General features: G+C 46.0%; 1 long non-coding RNA gene across 1 annotated transcript; it reads right to left on the reverse strand.

The window, feature by feature from the left end:
* Nucleotides 1-16184: 16184 nt before the first annotated feature.
* LOC103724246 lies at nt 16185-17788 on the reverse strand. Its single transcript, XR_606796.4, has 3 exons — nt 17652-17788; nt 17432-17521; nt 16185-16431 (listed from the first exon to the last, which is right to left on the reverse strand). It is a non-coding gene; the product is annotated as an uncharacterized LOC103724246 (long non-coding RNA).
* Nucleotides 17789-18972: the final 1184 nt, after the last annotated feature.

Here is an 18972-nt window from a genome sequence, read left to right on the forward strand (position 1 = left end):
TGATCCGGAGATCGCCTTGAGCCGTGTTCATTAAATGACTGAGTGTATCGAAGACTTGGGGGGGTCTCATGCATTAATGGCAGGTCGTGCCGAATACCTGCGGAGATCTTATGCCTTAATGGCTTGGAGATAGCGGCCGGTTGTAGTGGAGTTGTCAGGTCCCTCAGGCTTAGAGGGCTAGGCGGAAGTTGAACATTTGGTTAAGGCATCGGCTCGGCAGGGGTGCCGAGCCGAGCCGGTCGCCCGACGGGGCGCCCTGTGGCGGGGTCGTTTCTAGTCAGTATTTCTGGTCGGCGCTCTCTAGCCGAGCGCCTTTCCGGTCGGCGCTCTTTGGCCGAGCACCTCCGTGGCGGTATGACTTGGGGTTTTTCCCCCAACACTACCCCCGACTTCCGAGTTCCAGTTGGATACCAGCTGGAGCGTGGGAAGTAGCTTTAGTTGGGTCATTGCAGATTCCGAAAATTTTAATTTATTGCGCATTTTGAATTATCGGACGCTTCGAGATGCCCTTAATAGGCGGCGTCTCTTCTTTCCCGAAAAAGCCTCATTATTGGGACACCTTTTGCGAAGCGTCCTCGCGTCGTGGGCTCATGATGGGGCCGCACGATCCGATGGGGCGCTTCGGCGTCCGAAGCGCTAGCCCTAATTAAATGCGTCGTTCTGTCTTTTGGACCGACACGTGTGGTCATCTCAACGGGATGCGGCTTTTTTTTTGGCCGATCGGGGCCGTTGGGGAGATTTATATAAACCCTCCCCTGGCCCTCTGTCCCCTTCCTATTGCCTTCTTCTTCCAGCTTTTCTCCCTCCAGCCTTTCACAGTCCGAAGTTCTATTCTCCGGCGTCTTCCTCAGGTCCCCCTTTTTCTTTCTTAACCTCTTTTTTCCTCGTAATGGGTTCTATCCCTAATGAGGTTGAGTCTACCATGAGCGTCCTGGAGGTCGAAATGACCGAAGAGTGGTTTTTCCCTCTTCACGGGTTCCGTTTGGAACCCGCCAGGCGAAGGGATCAGGTAACCGATCCTCCGGTAGGCCGGATTGGAGTGTATCTGGAATCACTCTGGGCCGGCCTCCGATTTCCTCTTCACGGCTTCGTGAACGAGTTGCTGATGGTATGCCAGCTGGTTCCGGCGCAACTCGCTCCGAATGCTTGGAGGACAGTGATCGGTTTCCTGTCACTGTGCTTACTGCACGGGATTCCGACTTCTGTCAACGTTTTCCGGCGACTTTTTATCTTTAAGTCGAATCCGGGAGACGGAGAGTGACTCTATATCGCCCTTCGGGCGGGTCGGCCACTTTTTCATGGTGCCCCCTCGTCCATTCATGACTGGAAGAAGAAATTTTTCTTCCTAAGTTCTGAACGGTCCTGGGGGTTTGACCCCAGGTGGGGGCCGGCCCAGCTCAGATCTATCAACAAACCCCCCCAGCTTTCTCCACGTGAGCAGGAGATCATCGACACCATCCGCGGCCTCGGGGACGGCATTTTGCTGAACGGCCTCGTATGTGAGGACGCTTTAGTGAACGTGGGCCTGAGCTCGGCACGTCCCCACGGTAAGGATAGTTTCAGTGTCTTTTTCGTTTTATTACTGTTCTAATGTTCTAATCCTGCTCGCCCTTGCAGATATCGCAAAGATGGTGACCAAGAGCGAGGTCCTCTACGCCCGTTTTCAAAAGAGGGCGGCTGAGCTCTCGGGCGAGCCTACCGAGCCGAGGAAGAAGCAGAAGGTCTCGGCGACCCCAGCGACAGCAGTGGCCGAGGCGGGTCCTTCTCGCCCCGCGCACTCCGAGGCGGGCCCTTCTCGCCCCGCGCACCCCGATGCTGGTCAGAGGGCGGGCGCGGATTCCAAGGGCTCGGGCTCCCGGGGAGCTTCGGTGGTGCTCCCATGCCCGGTGCCCTTGGCGCAAGTTTCTGGTCGGCAGGATGCTTCAGTTGCCGACCAGGGGAGAAGTCCTGCGGGTCTCGCGATTGCGCGCCCCGCTTCAGCGATGCGGCAGTCAGATCGGCCGCTTGTCCGACCCCAGCCCCCTAGCTCCGAGTCGGGGAGCAGTCAGGGAGCCTCGGGGTCGGCTCCGCCTAGGCCCGACTTTCCGGGCCCATCGGGCTCGGAGGAACGGGTGCCCCTTGCACCCGTCTGGTCAGTATACGAGGGCGATTCAGCCCTCGACAATCCTCGAGTGGCGCGCGAAGTTTTTCGAGTCGCGCTGCTCCCGGCCGACCGGGCCAGAATACAGTCCATGAGCTATAATGCTTTCATGGACGCTACCCGCTGCAACGCCGTCCGGGTAAGTAAAATTTTTCATCTGTGTAATTTGTAAAAAATTTACTCGTAGCGCCTCATGTTTTTCTTTTCGTCTCTTTCACAGCATTTGCACGAGACGGAAATGCTGATGCACATAGTCCAAGACTACCGGGAGCGGGTCCGGAGGTGCCAGCGTGGTTATGAGGAGGCTCAGGCGAGGTATCTGGCCGCCGAGGCGAGGTACCAGGCCGCCGAGGCGAGGTACCAGGCCTCCGAGGCCGAACGTCAGGTGCTCCAAGAAAGAATTGGAGCATCCGAGGAAAGAATTCGAGCTCTGACCGCCGAGCTCGATGAAGAAAAGGGCGCGCATACGTTGGCGAGGTCCGAACTGCGCGCCATAGAAGCTCGTCTGGCCGGAGCCGAGCTGGCGCTGGCCTCCCGCGAGCAGGAGGTGGGGAATGCCCGCCTTCGCCACTTAGAGCTCGAGCGGGAACTAAGAAACCTCGAGCGGAAGGCCGCATATCATGAGGCTCGGGAGCTCGAGGCTCGGGTGCAGGCCCAGAGCGCGGTGAAGCTTTTTCGCGAGTCGGAGGAGTTTCACGACCTCCTAGCAGAGGAGGGGGTGAACGGGCTGATTCAGGGCTTTCGGGATTTCCGCAACCAATTGCGGCGGCTCCTCCCGGATTTCGACGTGAACCTGCTCCAACCGGGAGCAGGGGTCGAGAGGCCGGAGGCAGAGGCAGAAACTCCGGGGGCTGACCAGGGAGGTCTGGCCGAGGCGGCCGTAGCCGTCCCCGAAGTAACCGAGGTCGCCTCCGAGGCTGCTCCTATTGCTGCCGAGGCCACTGAGGGGGTCCCGACTACTGAGCCCGCCGCTCCCGACACTGCCGAAGCCGAAGTGGTCGAGCTCGAGCCTTGAATGTAAATTTTTTGTTGTTTTTTGTGTAGTCGGGATGGTCCCCACATTTGTAAGGGCCAAGCCCGAATTTTTGTACTCAGCCTACGGGCTCTTTGAAATGAATATACTTTTTTGGAAACTCGTCTGTTGTAGTCCAAGTTTCTCTGCTCGGATCCATTTTAGGTTCCGAGGATATGGGCTCTAGGGCCTCAGCTTTGCCCGCTACTGGGTTTGGTTTTTGGTTTGGCTCGCCGAGCTTCATTGCTCGGTCCTTCGGCCAGTGGTATAGCGACGCTTATACTTATTGAGGGGATTCGGGCTCGGAGAATTTTTCCGAGCCTAGTCCAGAGTTCGACCGAGCCCTAAGGTGGTCACTAGGACTTGAACCTCAGCGAAGTTAGTGAACTTCGGGCCTCGCGTTGCCAGGGCGGACCAGATTCTTTTCCAACGAATGGGTCAAATGCTCGTCAGCTCGTGACGGAGATTCAACAGATTTGGTTTATACCAAGTTGGTTGGTATCGTGATCGTTTTCACGCCGAGGCGACGAAAAATGCTCCTCTGCTCGGACTCCGTTCTTTGAGGACGTCGGCAGAGGTCCAAGGATAGATAAGATAATGTAAAAATATTAAATAAATGGGTACCTTGTACCGTGTGCGTCCTTGCGCCGAGGCGACTGAAGACGCTCCTCTGCTCGGGGTCCGTTCTTTGAGGACGTCGGCAGAGAAATCCAAAAACAGATAAGATAATGTAGAAACATTAAATAAATGGGTACCTTGTACCATGTGCGTCCTTGCGCCGAGGCGACTGAAGACGCTCCTCTGCTCGGGGTCCGTTCTTTGAGGACGTCGGCAGAGGTCCAAGGATAGATAAGATAATGTAAAAACATTAAATAAATGGGTACCTTGTACCGTGTGCGTCCTTGCGCCGAGGCGACTGAAGACGCTCCTCTGCTCGGGGTCCGTTCTTTGAGGACGTCGGCAGAGAAATCCAAAAGCAGATAAGATAATGTAGAAACATCAAATAAATGGGTACCTTGTACCGTGTGCGTCCTAGCGCCGAGGCGACTGAAGACGCTCCTCTGCTCGGGGTCCGTTCTTTGAGGACGTCGGCAGAGATCCAGCGATGGAGAACGAGCCGAGCTCGTTGGCTGAAGCCGATGGAGAACGAGCCGAGCTCGTCTGGTCACTTAAGACCGCATCTCGACGTCACGAGCCATTCCGACGGATCGGGGCATCCCGACGTCTCGGGGCATCCTGACCGTGGTCAGGGTAGGAGAACGAGCCGAGCTCGTTGGCCGATGGAGCACGAGCCGAGCTCGTCGGTGGAAGTCGATGGAGAACGAGCCGAGCTCGTCTGGTCACTTAAGACCGCATCTCGACGTCTCGAGCATTCCTATAGCCGCGGCATCCCGACGTCTCGGGGCATCCCGACGTCTCGGGGCATCCCGACGTCTCGGGGCATCCCGACCGTGGTCAGGGTAGGAGAACGAGCCGAGCTCGTTGGTCGATGGAGCACGAGCCGAGCTCGTCGGTGGAAGTCGATGGAGAACGAGCCGAGCTCGTCTGGTCACTTAAGACCGCATCTCGACGTCACGAGCATCCCTATAGCCGGGGCATCCCGACGTCTCGGGGCATCCCGACCGTGGTCAGGGTAGGAGAACGAGCCGAGCTCGTTGGTCGATGGAGCACGAGCCGAGCTCATCGGTGGAAGTCGATGGAGAACGAGCCGAGCTCGTCTGGTCACTTAAGACCGCATCTCGACGTCACGAGCCATCCCGACGGATCGGGGCATCCCGTTGTGTCGGGGCATCCCAATATATTGGGGCATCCTGACGTCTCAGGGCATCCCGACGGATCGGGGCATCTCGACGTCTCGAGGCATCCCGACCGTGGTCGGGGTAGGAGAACGAGCCGAGCTCGTTGGTCGATGGAGCACGAGTCGAGCTCGTCGGTGGAAGTCGATGGAGAACGAGCCGAGCTCGTCTGGTCACTTAAGACCGCATCTCGACGTCTCGAGCATCCCTATAGCCAGGGCATCCCGACCGTGGTCAGGGGAAGAGAATAAACCTTCTGAAGATACTTTTGCATGGTCGGGTCTCTGGCTTCGAAGTCGCCCACGATTTGGTTGACGACGAGCTGAGAGTCACTGAAGGCCTTCAAGTCCTTCACTCCTAGCTCTTTGGCTAGCTTGAGCCCGGCGACGAGCGCTTCGTACTCCGCCATGTTATTGGAAGCAGGAAACTCGAGGCGCAAGGCTTGCTCGGCGACCACCCCCTCCGGGCTGGTGAGGATGAGCCCTGCTCCGCTACCCCCGAGTTTGAAGAGCCATCGACATGCAGAGTCCATGTCAAACTCGGGGTCTGCTCCGTGGGTGGCTCAGGTGACCTCATCCGGTATGGTGCACTCGACTATAAAGTCTGCGAGCGCTTGTGCTTTAATCGCCGGTCTGGGTCGGTACTCGAGGTCGAACTCCCCGAGCTCGATGGCTCATTTCGTGATCCGGCCCGCACGGTCTGATCTTTGCAGAATTTGCTTGACCGGCTGGTCGGTCAGTACGGCCATTGTGTGGGCTTGGAAGTAGGGTCGGAGCCTCCGAGCTGAGATGACCAGAGCATAGACAGTCTTCTCCAGTTTGGAGTATCGGGTCTCGGCATCCCTCAAGACCCGGCTGGTGTAATATACTGGCTTTTGGTACCCTCCTCTCGGACCAGGACCGAGCTTACTGCTATAGGGAGACAGCTAGATACAAGTAGAGGAGCTCACCCTGCTGAGGCTTTGTGAGCAGGGGAGGGGAAGCCAGGAGATGCTTGAGCTCCTCAAAAGATTGCTGGCACTCGTCCGACCACAAAAAGTTCTTCGGCTTCTTGAGGGCTGCGAAAAATGGAAGGCAGCGCTCGGCCGAGCGGGAGATGAATCTCCCAAGAGCTGCAACTCGGCCTGTGAGCCGTTGTACCTCCTTAACCGTCCTGGGAGGCGTCATTTCTTGAAGGGCTCGGATCTTTTCAGGATTGGCCTCGATTCCTCGTTGCGTAATGATGAAGCTGAGAAATTTGCCGGAGGTGACTCCGAATGCACATTTGGCTGGATTGAGCTTTATCTGGTACTTTTGGAGTGTAGAGAATGCTTCACCAAGGTCGGCCACATGATCCTGTGCCAGCTTGCTTTTCACCAGCATGTCATCTACGTAGACCTCCATGTTTCGGCCTATTTGGTCTTTGAAGATCCGGCTGACCAGCCTTTGATAGGTTGCCCCGGCATTTTTTAAGCCGAACGGCATTACCTTGTAGCAGTAGGTTCTCCCGTCAGTGATGAAGGCTGTCTTTTCCTCATCTTCTGGCGCCATGCGGATCTGGTTGTATCCGGAAAAGGCGTCCATGAATGCCAACAGCTCGTGACCCGAGGTGGAGTCCACGAGCTGGTCGATGCTGGGAAGTGGAAAGCTGTCCTTTGGGCAGGCTTTATTCAGGTTGGTGTAGTCCACGCACATACGCCACTTCCCGCTGGCTTTCTTGACGAGGACCAAGTTGGCGAGCCACTCTGGGTAGGCTATCTCCCGGATGAAGCCAGCTTCAAGGAGATTGCTGACCTCCTCGGCTGCTGCTCGCTGTCGTTCAGGGGCAGCGCCTCGTTTCTTTTGTCGCACGGGCTTGCTGGTTGGCTTCACTTGGAGCCGGTGGACCATGATCTCCGGATCTATCCCCGGCATGTCCGCAGGCGACCATGCGAAGACGTCCATGTTGTCTCGTAGAAAATTGACGAGGCGACCCCTCTCATGCTCGTTGAGGCCAGAGCCGACCTGCACGGTTAGCTCGGGAGTGTTCTCTCGTAAAGGAACTTGAATTAGTAACTCACCAGGCTCTACCCGCTCTTTCTGAGGGTTGACCCGTGCCTCGATGACCTTAGTCGAGGGCTGGCCAGTTGCTGGGGTAGGCGCCTCGGCTGGCCGTTTTGCCTCGTGGGTTGCCAGGTAGCATCGCCTTGCCACCATTTGGTCCCCTCGAACTTCGCCGACCCCCTGGCTGGTGGGGAATCGCATGAGCAGGTGGCGAGTCGAGACCACTGCTCGGAGGACGTTGAGACCCGGCCTTCCGAGGATGGCATTGTAGACTGAGGGCAGGCGTATTACAAGAAAGTTCATCCCTACGGTACTTTCACGGGGGGCGAGCCCGGCTGTGACCAGGAGGTCGATTTCGCCTTCTATTGGGACTGAATCCCCAGTAAATCCAACTAACGGAGCATTCATTCTCCGTAGCTGCTTACTTGTCATCCCCATTTTACAATATGCACCAAGATACAAAACATTCGCCGAGCTTCCATTATCGACCAAGATACGCTTTACATCAAATTTATTTATGATCATGGAGATGACCACGGCATCATCATAGGGAGTTTCGACTCCCTTTAGATCATCATCTGAAAAGGAGATGGCTTCAGAGGCGCGCAGGCGCTTTGAGGAGGTTTCTTCCCCCGAAGCTTCTCCAGCCGAGGCCCCGCCTCGGATGGTGTTGATGATGCCGGCAATGGGCCTGTTGGCATTTGAACCTTCAGGCTGTGCAGCTCCTTCGGCTGGCTTCTTCTCTTCATGCCGGCCTTGCACGAACCGATCGAGCACCCCTCGGCGGATGAGTGCTTCGATCTCATTTCGGAGCTGATAGCAATCTTCGGTATCATGGCCGTGATCCCGGTAGAAACGGCAGTACTTCCGGGGATCACGCCGGGTTCTGGTATCTTGTTTTGGAGGTGGGAGCCGGATACGATCCCGACCCTCAATCTCCATGAGAATTTCAGCCCGAGGGGCGTTGAGGGGAGTGTAGTTTTCATACCTCCCTTCGGGTGCATGGGCCCGTAGTGGGAACCTCGGGCGGAGTGGTGACCTTTGCTGTGGCGGTCCCCTCAACCGGGGTGGACTCTTCGGGCGGGGCGGATTCTTGGCTCGTCGCGGAGACGGGCTTCTGGGCTGGCCGCGCTCCTCGCGGCGTCTCTTCTTGGGGTTCTGCTCGGTCCCACCCCGCCTAACAGCCACGGCTTCCTCAGCCTTGGCGTACTTCCGCGCCCGAGCGAACATTTCGGTGAGGTCCGCGGAGAAATTCTTCTCGATTGAGAAGAGGAACCTGTAAGACCGGGCTCCAGTCTTTAGCGCCGACATGGCGATGGACTGGTCAAGCTCCCGGACCTCCCATGTTGCGGCGGTAAACCGGTCCAAATACTCCTTGAAGGGTTCTCCCTCCTTTTGTTTGATATCAAGGAGGGAGTCCGATGTCCGCCGCTGGGGTTGGCTGGCGGCAAAATTGCCAGCAAATTGTCTGCCGAGCTGCTCAAAAGAAGAGACAGTACTCGGCTTCAGCCCGGTAAACCAAAGTCGGGCTGGCCCTCAGAGTGTTGCCGGAAAAGCCTTGCACATCATGGCCTCCGAGGCTCCTTGTAGGGCCATTAGGACCCGATAACTTTCCAGGTGGTCAAGGGGATCAGCCTTGCCATTTTAAGGCTCCACCTGAGGCATCTTGAACCGTAGTGGAACCGGTTCATCTTCGATCTCCGGAGAGAAGGGCGACTTCGTAGTGAACTCGAAGTCACCATCACGTCCCGATTTTCTTCCGTGGAGCGCCTGGATTTGGCGCTCCAGCTTCTCGACCTTCTTATCGAGTTCGTCATTCTGGAGGGCCGCTGCAGTGGTTCGTTCGGGTGCAAGTTGCCCCGGAACCGACTCAGCTTCTGAAGGTTGTGGCCAGCCTCCGTGGCCTCTGACTGGGTGCTCTCTCCAGAAGGAGGCCTGGACTTGAGAGTCCTGACCTCAAAGGGGAAGTCCGCTTGTAGGGGGCTCCGGTTGGACTGGAGCCGGAGGAAACGGTGCCGTTGGGATGCCCCTGGGTTGCAAGCTTTGGACAGCGGTAGCCAAGGCTTGCACCTGTTGCACCAGGGCATCAAACTGCTCCGGCCGAACTTGAGGGGTTGACTCGGCCGGAGGTGGCGAGTTTTGGACAGAATGCTCAGGACTGGGTGGAGGACGTCGAGAGGCATTGGAAGCCCCTTTGCTTCTTAGTTTCATGGCAGCGACTCGGGCCCTTCCTCTAGCGCCAACTGTTGCTGGAAATTGGACCTGGGGGCCGCCGCGAAACCAGGGGAGGAGGAGCTCCGCTGCCGGGAGGGCGGACGGCGGTGCGCCGGCAGACTGCGTCCTCCATGGGGATGAGAGAGCGGAGAGGAGTGCGTCCTGTCCTGTCCTCCGTGGGAGGAGCTCCGCCGCAGGGACGGTGGTCGGCGGTGCGCCGGCTGGTGGCGTCCTCCTGGAGGGTGTGAGTCCTGCAAAAAAGTCGGTGGCCGGGCTTTCCGGCGCCGGCCCTCCGATGCTTAAGTCAGAGGGGGCTAGTATGTGGAAAGAGCAAGAAAGAGATATGTGGAGAAGATGAAGAGAATACTAAGCTCAATTGTGTCTGTACTGTCTCTTTTTCACCCCCCCTCCCCTTCTTTCCCCCAGGTTCCCTTTTATAGAGGGATATTGTGTTACCTGGGAGGTGACAGAGGAATTTTGTCCTCTTTTATGATAATTGGGCACGATTTGGCCCATTAATGGCGTAGTGGAGAATAAGGCCGAATCAGACCGGAACCAGGGAGTTGTCATGGTCGATCGGACCTGTTGGAGTGGTTGAACCGCCGGCCGTGGTGGGCCTGGGGTCCGTGGATGGTAAGTGCATTTATTACCGAGTGAACCGGCGGTCAGGGAGAGCCATACGCTTTGATGGTTCAGTGATCCGGAGATCGCCTTGAGCCGTGTTCATTAAATGACTGAATGTATCGAAGACTTGGGGGGGTCTCATGCATTAATGGCAGGTCGTGCCGAATACCTGCGGAGATCTTATGCCTTAATGGCTTGGAGATAGCGGCCGGTTGTAGTGGAGTTGTCAGGTCCCTCAGGCTTAGAGGGCTAGGCGGAAGTTGAACATTTGGTTAAGGCATCGGCTCGGCAGGGGTGCCGAGCCGAGCCGGTCGCCCGACAGGGCGCCCTGTGGCGGGGTCGTTTCTAGTCAGTATTTCTGGTCGGCGCTCTCTAGCCGAGCGCCTTTCCGGTCGGCGCTCTTTGGCCGAGCACCTCCGTGGCGGTATGACTTGGGGTTTTTCCCCCAACAACAGCTATCGATGGCTACATAATATTTTGCGATGCCGTTCATGCACTGCAGAGAAGCTATGTTAATAAAAATATTGCAGTTATTGGTTGTACATGAGTCTTAAAATGTTAATTTGGAAGACAATCGGTTAATTCCTACACTACTTCTAAACTGGGTGATTAGGATAGGATAGTGAGTGGGTAGGAAGCTTTATTAGTCAATGTTTATACTGCTTTTTATTTTTTTTTTACTTTCTTATTCTTGCTATTTATCTATCTATTCTCAACAAACAAAATTAGAAAATATGTAGAGAGGCAAGTTTGTGAACTACTTTTTATTCACAAAAATGATCAAATTTTTAAACTTCTAAGTAATTGGATTTTATTGTATCAATGTCATTATTTCTTATCTTATTTTTTTTATTTTTTTTTATTTTTGATGTTGCATGAATCTCATCGGTTAGGTCTAAGGCTTTCACCAATTAGTTAGGATCTCTGCCAAGACATTAGTTTGTATGAGCATTGAACAATCATTGACATAAGATATCTGAAGCCTTCCCCTTTATTATCTCAAATTACATAATCTAATACATCAAAGATAATGGTTCATAGGATAGCAGCATATTAGATATTTTTTTAATTGATCGTCGATAATTTTAAATTTATTTATTAAACATTCAAACCAATTCCTTTCAAAATATAGTTTATCTCGAATTTATCATATCAAAACTGTATGCCAATGCCTTGGATCTTATTTGTCAACTAAGAACTTGGATATATCTTGAATCTTTCTAAATTGGAAAATACTAAAGATCACCCGACAATTTCACTTGTCATCACTTGTTATCCTATCAGTCCCCTGAACTAAGTGCTGATCTAAAAGGTGATCGGTAGGGTTACTCTTCTGATTTTTCTCAAACTTCTATCTTGGCTAAGGGAAACCAAGATTTTGATGGATTTCGATGTCGATTGGATGTCCAATCCCCATTTACCTCTACAAACTAAACCTAGTTGGGATACACAGAAAGGTTATCTATCAGCTCCACCAAATTGGACTCCATTTCTCATGAAGTAAAAATATTAGAGAATTTTGTATCTATTCGTTCCTGCGCTGTAGATAAGCTCACAAGTCAGCTATTTTGTTAGCTGTTCTCCTCGCCTATGAACCTGCATTGGTCTCTTTGGCCAGAAACTTTATGGGGGCCATTAAAGCTATTGGATACCTCTGTGCACGCCAACTATTCTCGCCAAAGAAACAGCATGCATTTAATTCTTTCAAGCAAGACCTTGTCTTCAGAGAAGAGGACATTTCCAGCCTCGCTCGTACAAGAAAAAATGAGCCAAGAATGCCATGCTTGCTCTGGCAGCTCACCTCCAGGCTCAAAGTCTGGACAAATATATATATTTTTCTCAGTTGTTAGTTGTTAACCCACTACTGACACATATTCTGTTTATATGGGCCATTCAAGCTGCCTCATTAGGTGGCAATTCATGAACAAGCAGAGCAACGATCAGATTGCAACACTGCAGTTGAATGGTTTTTCGAGTTACATTTTTGATTTGCTGAAGCAATTTTGTATTAGATTAATATTTGGATCATATTATATAATGTTGATTATGTTAGTTATTTGTTGTTTATTACTTTTCTTATCGAGTTTTATGGAAAAATTTGTAGCTTGTACACTCTATCAACTGTCTGGATTTCCTCTGCATAGAGAAGTGTGCCAAGAGAGGCCGAAAAATACAACCAAAATTCGCTGCCGCGCACTATCAAATAACATACAATTTATTTGATGGCCATCTATTTTCTGATGGCGGCTATCAATCACTGTACAACATTCTGTGATGCAGCTCACACATCATGGAACATCTGTGCTTCTTATATGTTGTTAATATATTTCTTCTCTCTTTCTCGCTTTTTTTTTTTTTTGACTTTTAATGCTGCATGAATCTTGTTGGTTAGGTTGGAAGATTTCACCAATTAATTGGTAGCTCTGCCAAGACATTAGTTTGTATGGCATTGAACAATCATTGATACAATATATCTAAAGCCTTATCCTTGATTGTCTCATATCATATAACACAATATATCGAAGATAATGGCTGATGGGACAGCAGCTATTAGATATTTTTCTAATAAATCTTTGACAATTTTAAATTTACTTATTAAATATTCAAACCAATGCCTTCAAAATATTGTTTATCTCGAATTTATCATATCAAAACTATATGCCAATGCCTTGGATCTTATGTGAATTTGGATATATCTTGAATCTTCCTAAATTGGAAAATACTAAAGATCACCAAATCAATTCACTTGTCATCACTTGTTATCCTATTAGCCCCATGAACTAAGTGATGATCTAGAAGGTGATCGGTAGGGTTACTCTTCTGATTTTTCTCAAACTTCTATCTTGGCTAAGGGAAACCAAGATCTTGATGCATTTCGATGTCTATTGGATGTCCAATCCCCATTTACCTCTACAAACTAAACCTAGTTGGGACACTCAGAAATGTTATCCATCAGCTCCACCAAATTGGACTCCATTCCTCATGAAGTAAAAATATTAGAGAATTTTGCATCTATCCGTTCCTAAGCCGTAGATATGCTCACAAGTCAGCTATTTTGTTAGCTGTTCTCCTCGCGTATGAACTTGCATTGGTCTCTTGGCCAGAAACTTTATGGGGGCCATTAAACCTATTGGATACCTTTGTGCACGCCAACTATTCTCGCCAAAGAAACAGCATGCATTTAATTCTTTCAAGCAACACCTTGTCTTCAGCGAAGAGGACATTTCCAGCCTCGCTCGTACAAGAAAAATGAGCCAAGAATGCCATGCTTTCTCTGGCAGCTCACCTCCAGGCTCAAAGTCTGGACAAATATATATATATATATATATATATATATATATATATATATATATATATATATATATATATATATATATATTTCAGTTGCTAGTTGTTAACCAACTAGTGACAAATATTTTGTTTATATGGGCCATTCAAGCTGACTCATTAGGTGGCAATTCATGATGCAAATACAAGCAGGAGCAACGATCAGATTGCAAAACTATAGTTGAATGATTCTTCGAGTTACATATTCAATTTACCAAAGCAATTTTGTATTAGATTAATATTTCGATCGTGTTATATAATGTTGATTATTTGTTAGTTATATGTTGTTTATTACTTTTCTTATCGAGTTTTAGAGAAAACTTTGTAATTTGTACACTCTATCAACATCTTATAGAAGTGTGCCAAGATAGGCCTAAAAATACAACCAAAATTCTCTGCGGCGCACTATCGAATAACATGCATTTTATTTGATGGCCATCTATCTTCTGATGACGACGGCTATCAATGGCCGTACAAAATTCTACAATACAGCCCACTCATCACAAAGGATCTGTGCTCCTGAAAATATTGTAGTTATGGATGATAGATGAGCCTTATAAAGTTAATTCAGAAGACAATCACTAAATCCCTTTTGGTAAAAGTGAAACAGCATTGCAGATCAAGCACCTTCTACACCACTTCTAAACTGGGTGACTAAGAAAGTGAGTGGGTAGGCAGCTTTATTGGTCAATATTTATACTGCTTTTTATTTTTCTGCTTTCTTAATCTGCTGTCTATTTATCTATTCTCAACAAAGAAAACTAGAAAATATGTAGGCACACAAGTTTGTGAACTACTTTTTATTTGCAAAAATGATCAAACCTTTTAACTTCTAAATATTTGAATATTTTGCATCGATATCATAATTTCTTCTCTCCTTCTCTTTTTGACTTTTGATGTTGCATGAATCTTGTTGGCTAGGTCGGAAGATTTCACTAATTAGTATGTATCGCTCTGCCAAAACATTAGTTTGTATGGGCATTGAACAATCATTGATGCAATATATCTAAAGCCTTATCCTTGTTTATCTCATATCATATAACATAATATATCTCAAAGACAATAGTTGATAGGACAGCAGCTTATTAGATATTTTTTCTAATTGATCTTTGACAATTTTAAATATATTTATTAAATATTCAAATCAATGCCTTCAAAATATAGTTTATCTCGAATTTATCATATCAAAACTATATGCCAATGCCTTGGATCCTATGTGAACTTGGATATATCTTGAATCTTTCTAAATTGGAAAATACTACAGATCACCGGATCACTTCGCTTGTCATCACTTGTCATCCTATCAGACCCATGAACTAAGTGATGATCTAGAAGGTGTTTGGTAGGGTTGCTCTTCTGATTTTTCTCAAACTTCTATCTTGGCTAAGGTAAACCAAGATCTTGTTGTATTTCGATGTCGGTTGAATGTCCAATCCCCATCTACCTCTACAAACTAAACCTAGATGGGATCTATCAGCTCCACTAAATTGGACTCCATTCCTCAAGAAGTAAAAATATTAGAGAATTAATCGACAACTCAACGTTCTTTCGTTGTTGATAAGCTCATAAGTCAGCTATTTGGTTGTCTGTTCTCTTCACGTATGAAACTGCATTGGTCTCTTTGGCTAGAAACTTTTTAGGGTGCATTAAAGCTATTGAATACCTTTTTGTACATGTTAACTATTCTCGCCAAAGAGCCAAACAATATGCACTTAATTCTTTCAAGCAACACCTTTTCTTTAGCGAAGAGGACATTTCCAGCCTCGCTCGTACAATAAAAAATGCACCGAAATGCCATTCTTCTCTGGCAACTCACCTCCAGGCTCAAAGTCTGGACAAATATATATAAATATTTTTCAGTTGCCTGTTGTTAACCCACTGCTGACAAATATCTTGTTTATATGGGCCATTCAAGCTGCTTCATTATGTGGCAATTCATGATGCAAAATTAGAAATATTTTTTATACAGTGCAATCAATAATTTATTAAATTATAAATATTTTTTTATAGTTTTGGTTGATCTTTTTATATTTTTTGAAGGCGTTAGTTTGTGAAGTTGGTGAAGTATTTATCATGGAGTTGGGGGTTAGGTGATCCTTCTACCTTTGTATAATGAGCATCACTTCGCTCCTGGAGTTGGTGACCTCATACAAATGGAAACATTACTTAAAGCTTTCTATGCTTATTGTTAATCCAGATGATGTGACCCTCCTTCCTTTCGTGCTCATCAAACCTTTTCCTTCCTGAAATTGGTTTCCTCCTACAAACATATCCATCACCAGCTGCTCCCAAATCATAGCTAATATAAATAATAGAAGTTTTATACTTTTATCTCCCCCCTCTCAAATCACATCGAATAATACTGTTTAATTATCGGCTCAAAAGAAAATAAGGAGCAATAATTTTGAAATCTCTCTCTCTCTCTCTCTCAAATTTATATCCTTGTATTGATAGTGTTGTGATTGATTTATAATTTGAGTTCCTTTTTAAGATTAGATCTTTCAAAGAATTTTGAAGAAGAAAAAAATGATTGTGATTTATATACAAAATAAAATTATTCAAAATAAAATGAATAATGAGGAAAGCTCGCGTGGGCTTGGTCAACTTCTCAATTGCATCTTTGCATGCTATGTCACATATAAAATGTGATGACCATGCCTTAAATGTTTTGTCGTAGGTAAAATATGATGGACCTTCTCTAGCACGAGCCAGACCGTTCTATTAAGCAGTCGGACTAGAATCTTCTATGGATTTGAAATTATGTATTTGCAAGATGCTTCTGTACAATGCAATTTACATAACCCTAGATCTTCCCTATTTATAAGTCATCTCTTTGAATAATTTCTCAACTTCTAATTTATGCATATGACCATTAGTTTAGATTATAGAAACACAATTTGCATCATGAGATCCAAATCTAAACTTATTCTCTAAATAAAGCAGAAGTTCTTTGATAACAACATCCCATCAAAATTTTAGAGATTGAAAAACTATCACATATACCTAAGAAATTATGGCGAGATTCGAAACCTTTCAAGGCTACTGATATGTACACTTTTTAATTTAACATAGAATTTTATTAATTTTATTCTGTTTATAAATATGAGATACAATATGCTTATTTGCATGGATGATAGCAAAGGCACCAGATAACATCTGAGTTAATACCGTGAATGCATTTCCCATATCCAGTCATTTTTTCAAAGCATTGCTTTCTACAGAGCCAATTGACACACCGGTGGTTGAGAAATGTTGCGCAACGATTATTTGTAGTCAGTTCTGATGCTATCATCTTGCCTACATATTTCAAAAGAAAAAGAGACTATTGTTAAACAAAAAGCTAAGACATCCCAAAAGAAATAAATAAATAGGTACTATATTGAATTTCTAGGGATTAATGTTCATTGTAGATATATGTAATTGATATGTTGGTTTGATTAGTAAGTAGATACATAACATTAAGAATTTATTTAAAACTTTCTCATTTGACTAATGCAAGATGCTTTACATACACACTATCATACTTATATTTTAGCCAAACCATAATATTTAATAAGTTTATTGAACACTAAGAATATATCTTTAATTTATAAGCTTTGTGAACCCTTGTTTAGCATAAGTTTACTATTGTGCCCATCAAAAACCAAATCTTTGGAGAACCATTTTCAAAAAACAACTTGCTCAAAGTTTGCAATCTCATGATAATTTGAAAGCATCGTTCTTCTACCAAATGAAAGTAAGAGTAGAGGATGCAATAGACAAGTTCATAATAATGAATAAACTTTCTCACTCACAAGAACTACGATTGAATGATATTAAGTTCATTCAAAAAATTACATGAATTCAAATTGAATAAACATTTCAACATGACATTCTCTTCTCTGGTATAGAATATTATTGATGGGGAATTAGGTGGTCAAATATATTGTATAGATGAACATTGAAACTAATAGTATGATATTGTTGTTTGAATGAGAAAGGCAGTCTTCACCTAATAGATCGTAACAAGTTGATTGTTTTCTAACTAAAATTAATCTATGTTTTCCCAGAAGGAGATGATAAGACTTATATATGGATTTTGTATACCATCTTTTGCATGCAAGATAGGATGCTCCATGCTTTATTAATTACCATAAAATAGTGGAAACATTTGCGCGACCCAAAATTGCCCAGAACATATGGTGGAGTAAGTATATTTTAGTACAGCAATAGTAAAGCAAAAAAGGAAAAGAATCTAGATAAATTTTAATGATAACATTAATCATTTGATGGAGAGAAAAGGAGGATAGTTAAATACCTGAGGTGATGACAAGGAGAAATATGAGAAGGTAAGACATGCAAGATCGCTTAGCCATCTTAACAAAATCGTTTGATAGTTTTGCCTTTTCTGAAAAGATGATGCAATTTCCAAGATCAATATTAATAGTTACAAAATGCCTGCTCATATAACTTAATGGTAGAGGACCAATCAAGAAAATTCTCTGTATCGAGATTTTTATGAAATTCAAAAAACTTACCTTTGATGTTGAAGAACCTGGTGCTCTTCCTCAAGCGAAGGAAGGCGACCAGCCTTCACTCAGAGCACAATCGTGAAAAGGATTGATGAGGTGCCTAAAAAATTCCATTCTCTAAGGCAGCATTCATGGTCCATCACACGATGATGTTCCACCTATTTTTGTGCTATCTATTTTCTAACTATTGGCTCTCCATATTTTTTGGATTATTATTTGGTAATGGGGCATTGCGGGCTTTCCGGCAAATCACAACTTCTACGTAGCTATAGGAAACTAAGGAGATTGGAACTATTTTTACACCAAAATAGTATATACAATGATCTTTTACTTGAAAAAGAAGAGATCTACCCAATAATAAAGTAAATTAGGAGGAATGCAATAAAAAAATGAATCTCCTCATGATTGGATAGGATTTGGTAGTTAAACTTTTTCTTCATATGTCCGAGACTTTTTCTTAATTTTCACTAATCTTCTAAAACCATCTTAGGTCCAAAAATAATAATAATAAAACTTTCTTGGTCCTTTGGTCAACCATTGATTGGGTCAAATATATGTTTGCTAGGTCAATATCATGTACATTATTTTTATTTTCAGAAGAAAATAAGCAATCAAGATACTAAATTACCTTGCAAATCTTTAGCCTATTCAAAAAGAAAAAAAAAAAAAAGATAAACTAGGCTCAGTATTGATTTCTTAAGCATCCACCGATACAAGGTCTTTTTTAGTGGTATTGGGTGGGCTTGCCTCTGGGATATGACAAAATGTAACTCGAAGTTGTGTACTAAGTCTGAAATGGTGACTATACAAATAGAAACTATATTGGATAAGCCTTGGAACATTTCTAAGCTTTTGGTTCTTTTTATAAAGTTGATGTCTTGGCCTTTGTTTTATTTGGAGAAATTTTTTTTCTTTTATTTTTATTTTTTATTTTTCACGTGATTATTAACACTTTCTAGTCTAGGCTATGTTCATCTTCTTGATAGACAGAAACTTCGACTTATTTGCTACTCATTCAGTCTTCAAAAAAATCAAAATCTAATGAATAGCTAACATTTTCAGTAATTAAATAGTCTTGACCTATTTTTGGTATCTCTGCTTTGTTTATCTAGCATGGACTTGATATAATCCTTGCCTAGCTCTAGTATATGAGGAAGATATAGGATTATGAATATTCATTGAAGATGTGACTGACTAGAATGGTTAAAAAAAAATAACTTGGTGATAAGAGGAAGGCCAAATTAGAAGTTAAAATTATCGTATAGGCTTAAAGTATATAAATCTGAAACTATAAAATTACAAACTACCAAGTGTAATGAGTTTGTCA

This window comes from Phoenix dactylifera, chromosome 13 (assembly GCF_009389715.1).
Source record: "Phoenix dactylifera cultivar Barhee BC4 chromosome 13, palm_55x_up_171113_PBpolish2nd_filt_p, whole genome shotgun sequence".
Lineage (NCBI taxonomy): Eukaryota > Viridiplantae > Streptophyta > Magnoliopsida > Arecales > Arecaceae > Phoenix > Phoenix dactylifera.